This window comes from Lactuca serriola, chromosome 4 (assembly GCF_051521515.1).
Source record: "Lactuca serriola cultivar US96UC23 chromosome 4, Lser_US96UC23_V15, whole genome shotgun sequence".
Lineage (NCBI taxonomy): Eukaryota > Viridiplantae > Streptophyta > Magnoliopsida > Asterales > Asteraceae > Lactuca > Lactuca serriola.
In genome coordinates this window covers 50,609,764-50,627,413 of record NC_136411.1, presented here as the reverse complement: position 1 = coordinate 50,627,413, position 17,650 = coordinate 50,609,764, and the positions used below count along the sequence as shown (strand labels likewise).

Genomic DNA, 17,650 nt, shown 5'->3' with positions numbered 1-17,650 from the left:
TGAGGTGATGGTTGCCGCCACCAACCGTCGTGTTGGGTGGCGGTGCGCTTTTGCTTTCGTTTGGTTGCTTTTGGATGCTTGGACAAAATGGACTAGACACCATAACCACCACCCTGAGCCGCCGTTGACCACCACTACCCGAGGTGGTAGTGGGTGGTGCCTGATTAGTGAAACCCTAATGGGCCTAATGAAACCCTAATGGATCTAAGGACTTAGCTATTGGGTCTATTGGGTTGGGATTGGGTTGGAAACCATAATTAGGGTTTAAAAAACCCTAATTTTAGATATATGGGCCTTGGACTTATCGGGACCCACTTTTGGGTCATTGGAATGGAATTGTAAATTACACCCAATCACATCATATGACTTATCTAGTAGAGTGAGGGACTTAATGGATTAAGTCCTTAATGGGTTAAGTGAGAAACACTTAACCATAATTGTCATTTTATGTGAAACCCTAATTTTACTTGGGCCTTAAGTTGGTCTTTGATGATTGGGCTAGTAATGGGCCATCCAAGAATAATCATATGGACTAGAATATTTAGATGGGCTTTAGGGTAAGGCATATATGTGAGGTTCGTGCCCAATTTGGAAAATTGGGCCTTTATGATTATGAGATATTTGGCCAATAGAAATGTCAAATGTTTAGACTGGACTAAGTAGTTGGACCTTAAAATAAGACCATGTAAAGGTTTGGGTGCAATTTTGAAAATTGGGCCATATGTTGGGCTTTGACTCATAGTTGACTTTTGGGCCTTTGGATCGGGCCTTGGACTTGAGTAAAGCTAAGTTAGGGGCAAATTAGTATTTAACCCAAGTATGTACTTATGGTTATGTGTTGGAACCCAATTATTAATTGGGTGTTATTTTGATGTTGACAAATCGGGAATCTGTCATCCAGCAGCTAGAGTCTTTGTCTGCGGGACTTCAGCAGTGCGAGGTGAGTTACCTTCCAGTAGAAGTGGGTCGAAGGCACTTATGTCAGCCCACTAGTAGTTGATCATAGTTGAGATGATTGTCTTTATGATAATTGTGTGGTATATCGCTATCTGTTATGTGTTATGTGCTATTATGCTATGTGGTTATGTGATAGTGGTAGTAGGAGGGGAGTAGTCCCCGTGTCACGGTCGTAAGGACCGAAGGGTAGGTCGGGCACCCCAAAATTGCTTGGCATTATGTTTATGTTGTGTTATTATGTGGTAGTGGTAGGGGTGAAATAGTCCCTAGTAGTAGCCCTGTCGAAAATACCCGATACCCGAATTACCCGCCCGATTTTTTCGGGTATCGGGTAATCGGGTAACCCGATTTTTTTTCGGGTTAGGTAAAGGGTACATTTTTTGGGTTTCGAGTATACCCGAATTATTTTAAAAATTCCTTTTTTTTGTAGAGCTTGTATTATATAGCAGGTATTCGATCACGCTTAAACTAACTATCATTATTGTAAAACATGAATCTCTTTATTATGACAATATGACACTAACAATATTAAAAGTAATTGTTTATATATCATCATGTTCTTTAAAACTTAAATGTTTTCTAGATTATAGTTTTTATTGCAACTAACAAACTCATTATCTTGACAAAACTTCAGAACATGACAAAATTTATGGCTACAATTATCTTAAACATTTTAAACTTTTAAATTAAGATCTTTAACTATTTGTTTTTTTTAACATATTATTAGATTAGATTAAGTTGTTAAAAAATTACTTGATATCTTAGGTATTATTTACTAAAAAATCTCAATGTTCAAAGCTTGAGTAACTTTGTTTATGTCTCATTTGTTTATATAAACAAGACTAATAAAGCACGACGTATTTATATAATTAAATTTATTTTCAAGTGAAATTAAAAAAAAAATTATATATTTCGAGTAATACCCGAATTACCCAAACCCGACCCGATACCCAAATTACCCAAACCCGAATTACCCGAATTTAATATGGGTCGGGTAACGAGTATTTTTTTACACATGAAAACCCGAATTACCCGACCCGAATTACCCGAAACCCGAAAAAACTACCCGATCAACACCCCTACCCAGCAGTCGGTTGGGATAAACCGATGGGTAAGTCAAGCACCCCAGAATGGCTTGACTAGGGTAAGTCAAGCATCCCAGAATGACTTGATCTGGGTAGGTCAAGCACTCCAGAATAGCTTGACATGGGTAGGTCGGGCATCCCATAATTGTCTGGCAGTATGTTATTGTATGGTGTGTGGCATGATGGGGGAACTCACTAAGCTTCATGCTTACAGTTTTCAGTTTTGGTTTCAGTTACTACGTTTTCAAAGGAACGGAGTCGGCTCGATCGCAACGCATCACACTATGTTTTCCGCACATGAGATCTTTTGGATTACACTCTGATATGGTTTTATGATACTATGTCTTGACTATTGACACTTTGGTTTTGACATGAGATATTAATATGAATGTTTTTATAGTGTTGGTTTTATATGATAACTTAATTAAAATGAAAATTTTGGCCTTGAATTTTGGGATGTTACAAGTTGGTATCAGAGCATTGGTTGAGGGATCTAGGTACGCTCTTAGGTGTGTCTAAACTAAAACTAAGGACTTGGTATGAAAATTTTCAAAAGTAAAATCATTTTATAAAAATGAGTCTGAAAAGAATTTAAAAAGAGAAAAGAACTTTGAAAAGAACAAGGTGTGTGATACGTGCAATCAACCGAGCTTAAGTAAGTTTTCCCCAAGATACCCATACATGTTATGTTATGATATGATATGTGTATGAGAACTGCATGTTAGATTAGGGCTAAGGATCTAGGAATGATGCCTTATATGCCTATTGTATATGTATGAGAATTGATTGCTAGATTAGGGCTAATGATCTAGGAAGATGCCATATATGCCTGCTGTATGTGCTTGATGAGCTGCATGATAGTACTGATCAGTCAGTGATAGGATAGCTTGTTTAGGTTATACCTGATTATATGAGCCTTTGAATTGCATGTACAGATTCCTGATTAGAGGATAGAACGGTTTGGTTGGATTATGATGGTTAGATTTTCCATTGTCTAAATGTTGTTTGCTTTGTGCTTTGTGGGACTCTTAGTGATGTGAGTTAGCTACTAAGTGAATATGTTAAGTCACATGAGACACAGGCCGGATAATCTCAGAGTGATACTGACCCTATTGCGCAACTCTTGTTTGAGTTTAACCGTTCTAGGGATGATTCTTCTACTCGAAGGGTTATCTGATCTCTGTTGCATGCAATGTTTTAAAAACCGGTTTTTTAGTTGAACTGGTATGGTGACCGGCTCCCGGTTTAACCAGTTCGACCGCCGGGTGAACCGGTTTCTATGTTTTTCATGTTTTTTTCTATTTTCCTACACATACATACATATAGAAATTATGAATTTGATGTTTACAAGTTCAAACATTAAAAATACACATAAAAATAAGTTGTAGATGAATCCAAATACATTAAAATAACACATAACCATAAGTTTTAGTGTTTTACATCAATCCAGATACGTCAAAAAGAAAATAAAGTATAATACCGAAACGAATTATAGTTTTTGATGAATACAAACACATCAAAAGAATTTATAACATTTACCATATGTTTTTATTTAGAGAAAACTAAATAGATTTGAAAAAAAATCACCAAAGTTTATTATGTAAATGGTTCTTTTTTATGTGTTTTTATTCGGTTTAACTGGTTCAACTGGTTTATTTTGACCGGTTCAAATGGTTTTTTCTAAAAATTGGCCGGTTCAATCCGGTTCAGAAATCAATGTAAAACCGGTGATAGTTGAACCGCTCCCTCTCCCGGTTCCCGGTCCAACCGGTTCGACCGGCCGGTTCAAAACGATTTTTAAAACATTGGTTGCATGTGGCTATATTCATGAGGTAGCTAGTTGACATTACTGGGAATCCTTCAGCAACTGAGGACTGGGTGAGTTCAGGAACCTAGGAAAGCCTAGGATATGCTTCAGTGGTTTAGTAGTGAGGTTTAGTGAGACTTGGGTGCATCAGTTTGAGGGAGTGACTTGGAGGATTCAGGAGGATTGCTGTGAAAAGTATGGATAGGTGTGGAAGGTAGTATTGGGCCCGTACTACTGAAAGCACATGATCCATACTCGAATCCGTGAGAGTCTTGGAGAATCTAAGAAGCTTTTGGGAGGAGTTTGTGACCCGGTTTGGGGACAGAGGATGTTCCAGCTGTTACAGCTCAGCCATTGGCAAGTGAGCCAGTGAACGTGACAGGGTGTCAGACCCTGAAGGATATGACTTCCAAGAGTTTGTAGATGCAAGATCGAATTTGAGCACCCTGTGAAGAGAGGGTCGTGCCAGGTGCGTATAGTAGAGGGTCGAATTTGAGCAACACGTATGGGAAAGTGCACAAGGTAGTTTGTCACTCCAAGGGTTTAGGCTGCTACAGGGTAGCGGGGTTGGTCATGTCAACAGAAGGTGATCAGGATTCCTCCAGATGTTGCAGGTATGCCATCTTCTACTACTATTAGGTTAATGTTGGGAATACGTATCACTTTGGAATTGTGAGTGAGTTTGGATAAGTTAGATCTCGGGTCGGTTTTCTGCTAGTGTTTGGGTTATCAAGGATCATATATGTCATCCTGCATGATGAAAAGTCCTTGATGAACCCACCGAGAGACGTATCTTGTGGAGTGGGTTCTGCGTGTACCGTTATCATTCCGAATCTTTGTCGAGATCTGTGCAGGACTATTATTTGGAAGATCCTTGGTCAGGAATTAGTGGGATGATTCTCCAATGAGGTCAAAGTTCAGTGGTTCTATCATTTGTTTGTATATGGTCGACATTTGCCTATAGAAGAACCTTGGGAGTTCAAGGCACTACTGTTGCTAGGAAAGGACTGGTAGCATGAAGATGGTGATGTCAATTGCAGGTGTTAGATGCATAAGTGGTTGGTCATTGGATGTTCAAGGGAATTGTATTTTCGCATGGGCTGTGTTCGGGTAGAGTTCAGTGGTGCTGCAAGATTGGAAGTGGGAACGGGGATTGATCAGCCAGAGTGAAGATTAAGGCCTTCAGTTGATAGGATGTGAGATGGATTGAGGTGTTAGAGTGGACCAGATTTTGAGAGTACTCTTCAAGATTTTAGAGGATGGGCGATCTTAAGGTTTGACTGGTAATTGATCGTTATCATTGGTAAGCTTAGATTGTCGGCAATGGACTATTAGGAAGTAAGAAGGATTGGGAATCCTTCAATTCTCACGTACCGTGAAGACTTAGTCGAATCTAAGTGGGGGGGGGGGAGACTTTTTGTAAAGTTCTCCAAATGTGAGTTCTGGTTGCGCGAGGTACAATCTCTTAGGCACCATGTCAACCAAAAGGGTATTCTGGTCGATCCGGCCAATATAGAGGCCGAGATGCAATGAGAGATTTCGAGGTCTCCAACTGAGATTCAGAGTTTCCTGGGTCTAGCGGGTTATTACTGGAGATTTATGCGGGATTTCTCCGAGATTGCGGTCCCTTTAACCCGACTGACCAAGAAGTCAGTGGCCTTTCGCTAGGGCCTGAGCAGCAAGCAGCCTTCGAGACTCTCAGACAGCAGGTTTCGGGAACCAGGTTAGAGCTCCAGTTAGGACTCAAATTCAGTTGTGTGTTAGGTCAAGTGCGTGTTCGACCGGTATGGAAAGTGTTGTAAGACTGCGGGGGTAGTCGTAACATGCACTAGCGATCAAGTAGTATGGAAAGTGTTGTAAGACTGCGGGGGTAGCCGTAGCATTCACTAGCATTCAGGTAGTGTGGGAAGTGTTGTAGGTCTGCGGGTGTAGCCGTAGTATATGATCAAAATTGGAATTGTTTAACATCAGGCGGAAAAATCAACTTCATGAAGAATAAAATCATCCCCCTAATCAACGTCAACATTCAAAAATTACCAAAGATTGTAGCAACTTTTTGCCAAATAAGAGGTTTCACTATGTTGTTCCCTTTTACACACTATGGCTAAAATCAAAATAAAATCACACAAATTTCTGATATGCTTTGTGGTTTCTACTTTCAGGAGGCAACATCTGAAGAGTAGCACCTTGACTTCGATAACAGTAACACCTCTGCAACAGCAAAAGTAATTATATGTTTCGAGAATGAAAAAAAACATACAAAACAAAAGATAACTTTAAAAACATTTTTAAGGTATAAAAACATATAAACATATATTTTATATGTATTATTATATTTATGCGTGTTTTTTTATATATAAATATGTTTTTATACGTATAAATATGCATTTTCAAAGTATTTATACATGTGTTTATTTAATATTAATAGTAAAAACGAATTTTAAATCTACAGCGCTATATACATTAAATATAGACAGAAGACCAATAGTCATCTAGATCAAGTGTTCAGTTGTTTTGTCAAGGAGAAGCCATCTTAGGTTCCATACCCTTCCCCATCTTTTCACGTATGTATTTTTTATAAGGAAAAGCAAATAGACATTGTATGTGCGTTAAGGACAAAAAAACATCAAAACATTCTAATTCAACTGGGTGAAGCCATGTTTTGGGAGAAAAACGACGTGAGTTGGAGACTCATCCGCCACAAATCCCATTTTTAAGGGTATAATGACATAGACGGATGACCGGCTAATAAGTAAAATTTTCCTGTTTTGGGCTTTTTTATTCAAAAAAAAAATAATAATAAAAAAATTTAGGATTGTTTTAAAATTCTTTCCCAAAATTTTTTCCCAAAATGTTGGAACTTTACTATAGAAAACCCTTTATTTTCCAACAAAAGTATATAACATTTTTTTACAATTAGCCTTTATTATACACGACTATGTTCAATTTACATTTGAAAACAATTTTGTAATCACAAATGATTTCATGTTCAACTAGAGCAGTGATTTTTAGTGATAGTTAACGAAATTAAAATTAAAAATAATATAGATCTCAAATAATCAACTCAAATATTTCTTCATTTGCCATCTAAAAGTTAGGTAATATTTGGTTAGATTTCCGTATAACTTTTGAAAAGATGTTTGAAGGGTTCAAACTAAGTACCATATTTCATTAAAAACAACTTCCAAACTCATGATTAATTAAGGGTTGTGATTAGTTTTAGTCTCTCTATATAAATATAAGAGACTATTTTCAAAGCATTGAGTCAAGTTATATATAAACACATGGGCAATATATAGGTAGTTTGGAAGGACGAATTTGAAGAATGGGTTCCCTTGGTATGGTGTTTATTGCTACAATTATTTTAGTAATGGGTCCATGGAGTAGGACAATGGTTGCAGGCAAGTTGTGTCCTGGCCCAGCGGTGGCTCTCGCATTTACACCATGTTTGCCCTACTTTGACCATAAGGAAGAAAGGCCATCGATCGAAAGCATGTTGTAAAGGATACGATGGGGTACAAGCGAGAACAAAAACCAAGGCAGATCGTGCGGCTACATGTAGTTGCTTACAGGCGCTGTTGCAGAATCACGACATAAGGCATTTCCATTTTATCAGAGGCCTGTGTAGTTTTGACTTCTCGAAAGGACTAGGAATCCCTGATGTTGGACCAACTGCCGATTGCTCAAAGTAATTTTCTCATTCTACACTAATTAATCTTTCAAGTTTATTTAATATCATCATGCATATGGGTGATATCTTTAAACAACTCAAATGTTTTTTATTTAATTTGAAACGTCTAAAATTAAACCTAGTTAATTTACATGCATGTATTATGTATATGATTTATTGATATATATACTACTAACACCATATGTATGTATAATGCAGAAATCCATAGGTATGGAGAGGTTCCAGGCATCAAGATGGATTTATTAAGAAAATATTTATAGTAATCAAACTTTGAATTTTAATCAATAATATTTATTGTTTACTTTTTCATGTAATGAGAAATTTATAGATTTTACATTTTTCTAGCCTGTTTAATTATTGGTGGTTGGTGACTTAAAAAAAAACTTATTTGGTTCCAAATCAGACCTTATTTTTATTAAAAAACTAAATAAACCAAAAATTTGTATTTTTTTCTCTAAAAATAAAGACCAAATTAGACCAAATAAGATTGTACTTTAAATCTGTAACATAAGAAACATTAGAAAATTCAATAGAGTTGTATTTGATGGTGTCATGTCCTTTGCTAAATCATTTGGTGTTGTCACCAAAGGAAACATTGGTACCATCTTCCTTTTAACCCATTTTGAAATGGGTTTGGTTATGGAAGATTTGAGAGAAGGAAGGATATTATAGCAATCCAAAGGAAGACAATTTAAAGAGTTTTCTTTCGGATCCATTTCCCATTTCCAACGACTGAGCATTATATTGTCACTTCTCTTGGACCCTTTTTCACGAGGACCATTATGAGCTTCATGACTTATGTTACCAAATTTATAACATTTTCTAGTCCGTGCCTTTTCTTTTAGATTTTGACAATTATGTTTTAATATTTTTATATTTATGTTTCTAAAATTGTTTGATTTTAAGAGATCTAGATATGGAGGGACATCACAGTTCTTAGGGAGATAGTGGTGTTAAAAATAATCACAAGTATCTACTGTCTACTGGTTTAGAGGATGGAGAAGTAGAAGCAACTGACTTACTATCTTCTAATGACTCTAGGATTTCAGGAATTTCCATACAAACAATAGTATCCAGAATTCCAGATTGTTAGAAATAACATCTAATGCATAGTGTTTTTCACCATATGAGGTTGGAAATTTAATAACCTTTTCCCATCAGCCTTAAAATATTCTTGAACAATACTTTTGACTGATGGATCAATAGAGTAAATGCATTTTTTTAGAACATGTCAGTTCTATGATTTTTTTAACATGATTAAGAACATTATCATTAACAGGTTTAACAAAGTAAGTTTTTATATCATTGAATTGGTTCGTAAATGGTTGGAAATTTAGGTTCATCTTTGATCTGTTTTGAAAAATCAATAGCTTCTTGAAAATTTTCTCCAATGATTTTAAGAGTCTCGGATGAGGTTTGACTATTAACAATTTATGTGAATCTTGAATGAGTAGTCCAATTCTTGATGATTTTCTTTATGTTTTCAAATTGTAAAACAGCCTCATACTTTTCTTCGAAATAAACTAGATTAAAGAAATTATGATTCATGAGCTCATTTTTAAAATTTGTTAATTCATGATTTTTTGATTTAATTTCTTTTAAAAGCTTGTTGTTTTTGTTTTGAAGGTTAAGGTTTTCTTGATGAGATTTTCCAAGATCAAGGACAAGATACTTAAACATTAAAGATTTTTCATTATCTAAGTAACTTACAAAATTTTCTACCTAAAAGAGGGAGGGATCCCAATCTCCAGACTTCCTTATAGCTTGATCAAGATCTGCTTGAAATAAACTTGGACTATTCATTTCTGTATCATCCCAAATAAGACATTTTTGATTTAATAAAACATTAATCCAAACATTTTTCGTACAACCCCAAAAGATCAAATTATATCACTACATCAAAACATATCTATGTAAATCTCAAAATGCGGACAAGATGGTGTGCTGTGCAATCATCCTGGGCTCTTCCCTTTTGATCTTGAAGTACCTACAACATAAACTAAAAACCGTAAACACAAAACTTAATGGGTTCCCCAAAATACTACATATCATACATAAACAAACATATAATGGACCCCACCCAATGAGTGTATCCGGCTCCACCCACACTTGCATAACGGGCCCTACCCACTAAGTATAACGGGCCCCGCCCAATATTGTAACATCCCGACTCACAGATATAAAATTTTAAGGATTTTGTACATCACATATGACCTACTCGATGAGTTGGAGGCCCCAACTCGTCGCGTAGAAACTGGTAAGGCCGCATGGATCATGTATATTCATTCATACCTAAAGTGATCGTTATATCTGATGACATTATGACTAAATCTAGCTCTTACTTTATCTATAAAGTGATTAACATGAACGTAGAAGAATTATACTTCTCTTGTTTAATTATTCGAATTATGACACCAAAGGCTTACATAATCCTCGACTTACAAATAATCTTAAGATTATGATACATTCATACCCTTCAAATCCTCAATCGTTGACATCCAACTAAGACCGCTTTATGATGTTTCAATGGTTTAACACAAAACAAAAATTCTAGGATTTTTCAAAGTAAAATGCATAGATGAGAAAAAAGAAGTTTGATGTTTCAATGGTTTAACACAAAACAAAAATGAAAGTATAATGCTAAAATGGGATGTTTTTTGAAATCCAATGTGCCTTTAAAAAAGAAAAATCAAAGTACGATGCTAAAAATGGGATGATTTTTAAAAAAATCAATGCGCTAATAATAAGAAATTCGAAAGTATAACGCTTTAATTTGAAGTTTTCTTAAAGTAAAATGCATAGATTAGAAAAAAGTAGTTTGATATTATTCTCTGCTTCCTAACTTTTTGAACCTACCGATGTTATCCAGTCCGGTTAAAAAAAAAAATCAAAAACAAAGTCGATATTATCAGCAAAAATTAAAAATAAAATCCGATTGAAAATAATGAAATATGGTGTCTAGATATACGGACCTGCTTGAGGATGTGTGGGAGAATATGTTCAAATTCTGAAATAAACCACAATAAAAACAAAATAATTTCAGGAAAAAGTTATAAACTGCATCTAAACATGGCGGAATATAACCGATGATGATCCCTATGGTTTTCAATGTGATTAACATCTCTTTGATAAATTATCCCCTAAAATGAAATATAAAATAAAATAATAATATATGTTTTTAAGGTGAAAAGAAGATTGAGATTTTAAGAAGACATATGCATCCATGTCTGGTTCACGTGAGTTGTAAGAAGATGAGTTTCCCGCATAAGTTGATTGCCTAATCCTAAAAACAATTCAGAGAAGTTAAACAAATATTCAAAAATGTGAATTTACTAAAATGCCCTTGAAGGGTAAAAAGGATAGATATATCACCTTGTTAGTTCTTCATCTTGCACAACAGGGACCGGAGCAGTTTTTGAGAAAAGCAAACTGTGGTTACTAATTCCAGCTATACCAAGAGACTAAAAAAACTTTGTGTGATCTTTAAGAGATGCATCCCTATAACAAAAGAAATTGTTCTGAAGAAATTTAATAATTCAAATCACATTAAAAAAGACCTTATTTTGAATGAATTACATAGTACAAACATTTTGCGGTCACCATCATGCTCTTCATGCAACTGTTGTTGAGTTAAAGAAACACCAAACACAACACACACACACACACACACACACACACACACACATATATATATATATATATATATATATATATCATTTTCCATAATTTATTAATCGAAAAAAAAAATAAGAAAATACTCACTTGTTGACTGAAATACGGAATTTGCTCTTTGTGTTCAATAGCACTTCTGAATAAACCCTCTTTGTATATCTGCATCATAAACTTTTATTAAAAAAAAGTCAAATATAAAAATAGAAAAATAACTGTTGGGTGTAAAAAGACGTAAATGCCCTTGAAGATAAAATTATTTTTTAACCTGTTTTCTGTATATCTTTTCCTCAACTGTACCAGAAGTCATCAAACGGTATACAATTACATCTTCCTTGCTTCTGCTCCTGCATTCTCCTGAATCATCATCCCAACAAATATGTCAACTGCCGAAAATACCCTTCATTTCTGACCATAACAAATGCAATCACTCAATAATTGTAATGATAAACTTTTGCTGGAAACAATTAAGATGCTAAATTAATCAATAAAATGGTGAAATCACATTATGCTTTTCTGTATCTTGCCAAAAGTTACAAAACAAATTGTGAATTTTTTATTTTTTATTTTTTAAAAATTTTAACTGTGATATTATTTTGAGGGTGTGGCTCTTGATTTCAAAATCAACCCCCACCAATCAAGATTGGAGGATTAACCATTGATATGTTCATTCTTCATTTCTTGAAGGATTATCGGTCAAGAAATATTCAAGAAAGGCAAACCCCGATTTGACTGCTCCACTTAGAATTTCACACTTTTAGGGCATTGAAAAAGATTTTTTCGTCAAAAGTATGCATAACATTTTAATAATGGGAGGGCTTTTACTTTTAATAAACATAATTGATAAAAATAATAAAGTTTTTTACCTTGCCCTCTTTCAAGATTTAAGTCCAAACAAAAATCCGAACAACTTTGTGTATGTAAAGAGGGAAAGAGTTTTAAACTTACAATCTTGCATGAACCGAGTTGCAAAAGGCCATGGCCAACTTGAATGACAGCTATAGTCTGTAAAAGTCAAAATGAGTCAAAATGAATCAATCTGCAAAAATAGTTGATAAAACTCAAGAGATTATTAGCTAAAAAACTCAGTAAAAATGAATAATGATGAAAATAAGTGGGTGTGTGTTCTTGAGAAGCATACAGCATCGAAAGAAGTTTGCCAGTAATTAGAAATATTCTGTTCAGATTCCGAAGGCTCTTTGAACACCCATTTATGACATTTATCAGAAGCAACTTTCCCCATTAATCTGCATCTCAAGAAGATCAAACGAAATCAGAAAACCCTAATTGAAATCTCCATTATCGCATCTTGCTGGTTTTTAAGATTTGAGATTAAAAACATTGAAGAAATTATGAAAAAATAAACTAATAAACACCTACCAAGTACCTACCCTTCTCCGTAATTATAAAGTTGAATGATTTTTTAACTTGATCTTCACCTCTTCCTCTGCAAAACCCATCTTCCCACATCAACATCCTGCAAAATTAATTAATCAGGAATCAACATGAATAATCGAATCCCGAGTTTGATTTCATGAAGAAAGAAAAGAGCTACAGTAGAAGAAGAACTCACAAGCTACCATTACCACCTCGAAGTCGCCTGAAAACAAAGGAGAAATCAAATTAAACTACAGAAAGTACGATTGATTTCCGTTTTGATTTCAAAATGATGACCAATGGTCCAGAAGACAGAATAAGTCCAACCGGAGTTTTCTGAGAGTTTCGTGAAGAGCTAACATTCCTATAGCTTCGTTGCCCCTCCTGTCTGCTGATCCTGAACCGCCATTGCTGAAGAAAAGTGAAAGTACAATGCTAAAAATGGTATATTTTAAAAATGCAATGTGCTTATAATAAGTGTAAGTAGAATGCAATAACTCGAAGATTTTTCAAAGTATAATGCATATATAAGAAAAAAGACGTTTCATGTTTCATTGTTGTTATAGAAAGACATGTAAAAGAAAAATGCTAAAAATGGATAGTTTTTTAAAATGTAATATGCTAATAATAAGAAAATAAAAATTTGATAGTGTACCTATATGTATCATTTATTATCATTCACACCTAAAGTGATTAAAGTAGAAGAATCATACTTTTCTATGAATTTTTTAACATCAATATGCTAATAATACGACTAAATCTGGCGTTATACTTTCTCTATGAAGTTTTTAACATCAAAGTAGAAGAATCATACTTCTCTTGTCTAATCATGACACCCAAAGCTTACATATACCAAAAATCTTAACTATATGATCCATTCAGAACCTTCAAATCCTCAATCTTTGACTTCCTGCTACGACCACTTTATGATTTATTAATATGCTTAAACTTCTAAAGTCCCTTTTCTCCTCAGCCCATATATCACCATATGTCCATATTTCATCATATTCCTAGATCATTACCGAAATAAGTCTAAAACTAACACCTATTATCCATACTTAACCTCATCATACTAATCATATCCTCAAAGCACATATACATATAAGATGCTTAAATATTCAAATGGAACTTTTAAATATAAAAATCCAATCTTCTTGTCATTTATCTATTTGCTATGGTATTACCATGATATAACATAATCACGGTATCCTTAAAACATTGGTTAATTCTCATGTAATACATATTTCATCTTTTGTGCCATCATTCTAATCCTAATGTATTCCTACAATAAAGCTATGCTTCATGTAAATAAATCTTTTGTCATTTGTTCATTCTTAGCATCCCCTTGATTGGTTAATGTTTCTTTCAAAATAATATGCATAGTTGAGGGAAAAAAAAGCTTGATGTTTCAAGGTTGTAACAGAAAGAAAAAAAGTATAATGCTAAATATGGGACGATTTTTGAAAATATCCTCTAAGAACATATACATATGATGCTTAAATATTTAAATGGTACTTATTTGTACAAAGATCTAATCTTGGTGTCATTAATCTATTTGCTATATTTATTATGATAGATCATAATCATGGGATCCTTAAAATAGTGATCGTTTAACATGTAATAAACATTTCATCTTTCTTGTCATCTGTACATTTATAGCATCCCCTTCATTGGTTCATGTTTATTTCAAAGTAATGTTGTAAAAGAAAGAAAATTGAGTACAATCCTAATAATGGGAAGATTTTTGAAAATACAATGTGTTAATAATAAGAAAACTTAATGTAGAATGATATAATTGGATATTTTTCAAAGTATAATGCATGGATGAGAAAAAATAAAAGTTTGATATTTCAAAGTTGTAACAAAAAGGAAAGTGAGTACAATGCTAAAAACGGGATGGTTTTTGAGAATCCAATCTTTTAACATAAAGGAAAGTTAAAACACAATGCTAAAAATGGAATAATTTTTAAAAATGGAAAGTGTTAATATTTAGAAAACTAAAAATAGAATGCTATAAATGGATGATTTCTTAAAGTAAACTACAAAGATGACATCAAAAAAGGTTTCATGTTTTAGCGTCGTAACAGAAATGAAAGTGAAAGCACAATGCTAAAATGGGATGATTTTAAAATGCAATGTTTAATATTTAAGGATTGAAAGTAGAATGCTATAAATGGATGATTTCTCAAAGTAAACTGCATAGACAAGGAAAAAAAGTTTTATGGTTAAGTGTTGTAACAGAATGTAAAGTGATTGTACAACGCTAAAAGTTGAATGATTTTTGAAAATTCAATGTGTGAATAATAAAAAACCGAAGAATGCAATAATGATGATTTTTTAAAGTAGTTACATAGATGATAAAATAATGTTTGATGTTTCAATGTTGTAATAGAACTGAAAGTGAGTCCAATTCTATACAATGGGATGATTTCTAAAAAATGCCATTAGCTAATAATATGAAAATTGATAATAGAATGCTACAATTGAAAGATTTTTCAAAATAAAATGCATAGATAAGAAAAAAGAAGTTTGATGTTTCAATGTTGCACCAAAAATAAAGTGATAACAGAATGCTAAAAATGGTATCATTTTTTAAAATGCAATGTGCTTATCATAAGAAAACAAAAAGTAAAATGCTATAATTGGAAGATTTTGCAAAGTAAAATGCATAGATGAGAAAAAATAAGTTTCTACTTTATATGGTGTTACCAAAAGGACAAGTGAAAGTAAAATGCTAAAAATGGGATGAGTTTTTGAAATTCAATATGCTAAAAATAAGAAAACCAAAATTTAACAATGTCCTTATATGTATCATGTCTTATCATTCATACCTGAAGCGATCATTATATATCATGACATTAAAACTAAATTTAACTTGTACTTTTTATATGAAGTATTTAACATCAAAATAGAAGAATCATACTTCTCTTGTCTAATTATTTTAATTATGACACCCAAGGCTTACATCATCCTCGACTTAGAAATAATCTTAAGAATATGATACGTTCCTACCCTTCAAATCCTCAATCATTGACATCCTGCTAAGACCACTTTATAATTTATTCATATACTTACATTTTAAATTCTTCTTTTCGTTAATCTATATATCATCATATGTCCATAATTCATCATATTCCTATATCATTATCAGATAAAGTCTTAAATTAACACCTATTATCCATACTTAACATCATCATACTAATCATATCCTCAAAGCACATATATACATACATGATGCTTAAATATTAAAATAATACTTATTAGTATAAAGATCCAATCTCGTTGTCATTAATCTATCTGATATGTTATTATTATGATAAAACATAAGCATGGGATCCTTAAAACATTGGTCATTTCACATGTAATACATATTTCATCTTTTCCTTAATCCATATATCACCATATGTCCATGATTAATCATATTCCTAGATCATTACTAAATAAAGTCTAAAACTAACACCTATTATCCATACTTAAATTCATTATACTAATCATATCCATAAAGCACATATACTTATATTATGCTTAATTATACAAACAATACTTATTGGTACAAAGATCCAATCTTGTCGGCATTAATCTTTACTATGTTATTATTACAAAATAAAATCTAAAACTAACACCTATTATCCATGCTTATCCTCATCTTCCTAACCTTCTTGTTGTTAATCTATTTGCTATGCTATCATAATGAGAGAACATAATCATGGGATGATTTTTGAAATCACAATATGCTAATAATAAAAAAAATTAAAGTAAAATGCTATTATAGGATGGTATTAAAAAGTAAAATGCATGGATGAAAAAAACAAAAGTTTGATGTTTCAATTTTGTAACAGAAAGAAAAGTTAGAATACAACTCTAAAATGGAGATGATTTAGAAAAAAAAAATGCAATGCACTAATAATATGAAATCAGAAAGTAAGATGCTCTAATTGGAAGAATTTTCAAAGTGAAATGCATAGATGAGAAAAAAGACGCTTGATGTTTCAATGTTGTAACAGAAAGGAAAGTGAAACCAATGCTAAAATTGAGACGATTTTTTAAAATACAATGTGCTAATTATATAAAAACTGAAAAAAAGTGTAATGTTTTAATGTTGTAACAAATAGGTAAGTGAATGCACAATGCTAAAAATGAGATGATTTTTAAAAATGCATAGTGCTAATATTTAAAAAACTGAAAGTAGAATGCTATAAATGGATGATTTTTCAAATAAATTGCATATATGAAAAAAAAAGGTTTGATGTTGTTGTAGCAGAAAGGAAAGTGAGTACAACTCTAAAAATGAGATGATTTATAAAAAATGCAATGCGCTTATAATAAGCAAATGAAAAATAGAAAGCTATAAATGCAAGATTTTTCAAAGTCAAATGCATAGATGAGAAAAAAGAAGTTTGATGTTTCAATGTTGCAACAAAAATAAAACTTAGAATAAAATGCTAATAATGAGATGATTTTTGAAATTCAATGTGCTAATAATAAGGAAATTGAAATTGGAATGCTTTAATTGAAAGTTCTTTCAAAGTAAAATGTATAGATGAGAAAAGAGATGTTTAATGTTCCAATGATGTTACAAAAAAGAAAAGTGAAAGTACAATGCCAAAAATATGATGATTTTAAAAATGCAGTGTGCAAATTATAAGAAAACTGAAAATTGAATGCTATAATTGGAAGAATTTTAAAGTAAAATGCATTGAGAAGAAGAAAAAAAGTTGGATATTTCAATGTTCTAACATTTAAAAAAAAATGGGTTGATTTTTAAAAATGCATATGTGCTAAAAACAAGAAAAGTGAATATACAATGTTATAATTGATAGATTAATCAAAATACAATGCCTTAATAAGAAAAATAATGGAAGTCGCAAAGTTGTAGTAGAGAGAATTTTCTAAGCATCCACTTACGTGATATAGGCTAGATAAGGGTAATATGGGAAAATCAGCAAATAAAGAGAATGTATTTAGTTGAGGGGTATTTTTGGTATTCACTTAATATAGTTGGTTATGACATAATGTTTATAATAGGGTAGAAGGAAAGAGTGTAGGGTTATCTATGTTTCAGAT

The 17,650-nt window shown here is 32.8% G+C and overlaps 1 long non-coding RNA gene across 3 annotated transcripts; it reads right to left on the bottom strand.

Moving 5' to 3' along the window:
* Positions 1-9,319: 9,319 nt before the first annotated feature.
* Positions 9,320-13,007, bottom strand: LOC145100116 (uncharacterized). Of its 3 annotated transcripts, none has more exons than XR_013704835.1 (10): positions 12,914-13,007; positions 12,783-12,809; positions 12,601-12,686; positions 12,351-12,456; positions 12,158-12,214; positions 11,478-11,566; positions 11,303-11,371; positions 10,913-11,038; positions 10,513-10,823; positions 9,320-9,527 (listed from the first exon to the last, which is right to left on the bottom strand). It is a non-coding gene; the product is annotated as an uncharacterized LOC145100116 (long non-coding RNA). The 3 variants fall into 3 exon arrangements; XR_013704834.1 differs by adding an exon at positions 11,128-11,159 and having other exon boundaries at positions 12,783-12,988; XR_013704833.1 differs by having other exon boundaries at positions 12,783-12,988.
* Between the last annotated feature and the right edge of the window lie 4,643 nt (positions 13,008-17,650).